Here is a 1,936-nt window from a genome sequence, read left to right on the forward strand (position 1 = left end):
TGCAAAAGCTAAACAATTTAATTCTGCTTTCTCCCTTGCTTATATTTAACACTGTCACATCTGAACAATTAATAAATACAATAAGTCATTACCATCCCATTTCTCCAAGCTGAGATTTCTGAAACAATTGAGTGAATGGGGAGGGGGAGCAAGTCATTATGTCCGGGACACAACTTCTGGGAATTTCAGCTATTTTAAACAAAACCTACCTTTGCTCAATCAAATTAGCCTAATTACGTACATATGTATTGTCTGCTGTTCTATTATACCTTGAAAAAATTAAAAGGAGATTGAGTTTCACTATGAAACTGGCAGCTTTTGCATAAGAAATGTGGACAACTTGACATCAGACAAAGCTTGATACTCCATTATTCATTAAAAATGTTGATAAGACTTGCTTATGCGTAGACAACCAGATTTAAAAAAAAAATCTTCAAGGGACATGCTTGAATTAGCACAGGCCTCTGCTTTATTTCTGTAGCCTTTCTGTCCAGGTGTGCTGTGCTGAGAATATTGACAACATGAGATTGTCAAGCTACACTCAAATTCTTATGCATGTCCTTTCCTGTTTAAATGTTACTATGACTTCAGAGATCATACTGCATCTGAATCATTTTGCTGCTGCATGAAGATACATCAACACAAGAATCTGATGCTTAATATATGCCCATTAATGGGAAAGCAAATGTTACACTCATTACGTTACACTATGTGTTCAAAGGGCAACAGTAACAAAATAACGCATTCTGTTTTGGTAGATGTGGGAGCTCTTCAGAAGCTCTCAAGGCCTCTCTTAAAAGGCTGGAGCCTGTTCTCTCCTATGCCATGGCTTTTCACCACGTCCTCTGCTCTCCCTTTAGGGCTCTAATGCTGCAGAGGTGCTTTGCTTGGCCCTTGCTCTTGAGATAAAAGGGAAGGCTTCTTGCGTGTCTAGCATCTGGCCCTCAGATGCACTATCTTTCTAGACTCATATGAGAACAGCACTTTGATAGATATCAGTTATCTCTTGGCCAAATCCTACAAGGTGCTGACCTCCCTTAACTTGAGGGAACAAAACAGTTCCTGGAAGGCACTTAGTGGTTTGCAGAAGCTGACCTAATTAAAATAATCCTCGTGGGTTTGAAACCTTCTATACAAGCACCAGCTGAGAAATGATTTTTTTACAGAGAGAGATCTGGGCTCTGATATGAAGTCTCTGCCCTGCACCTCTGATACTGGGCTGAGAGAAAATCATTTGACATACAAAGCCTGAGCCAGATGCTCCCAATGCAGAGAGGTTCAAAGAAATGGAAATTGAACCTGAAAGGGTACAGGTTCGACAAAGGAGGAAGAGAAGTGAACATACTGCAGGCTTCTGCCCCGCTCATTGACTGAAAACTCCCTCCTCACCCTCATAGTTGGAGTGCTGAAGATCTGAGAGATACCTATTAGGTATAACAAGAGCTGAGGCATGCTGAATGCTTTCTTTAAGGCCTGTATATTTCCAAGCAGGAAGCTAATGCTAACCCTGGCTTCTCAGGCCTGGCCCACACTACAAAGTTAGGTCAACATAAGCCGCCGTGCGTCAACCTAGTAGTGCATGTGTCTACACTTAAGTTTGTTTCCCACCAATGTGAACTCTCCATTATGTAACAGCACCTCCCAGAGCGGTGTTCAGCCATGGTTGATGTACTGAGGTCGACACAGCCTGATTGTAGACACTGCGTTACCTATATCAACCTTAACAGTCTTCCACCAGCTGTCCCACACTGCCCGACACTGACCACTCTGGTCAGAATTGTGAACTCCACTGCCCAGGGTCATGGAGACTGGAAGCCCCTTGCCCTTTAAAACTCAGTGAATTTTTGAAATGCCTTTTCCTGATTGTCCAGCATGGTGAGCCCACCCAGCAGCTCTCCATTGTTGTGTGCAACCACGCAGCAGACCATGCCAGCTA

Source organism: Trachemys scripta, chromosome 1 (genome assembly GCF_013100865.1).
Source record: "Trachemys scripta elegans isolate TJP31775 chromosome 1, CAS_Tse_1.0, whole genome shotgun sequence".
NCBI classification, from domain to species: domain Eukaryota; kingdom Metazoa; phylum Chordata; order Testudines; family Emydidae; genus Trachemys; species Trachemys scripta.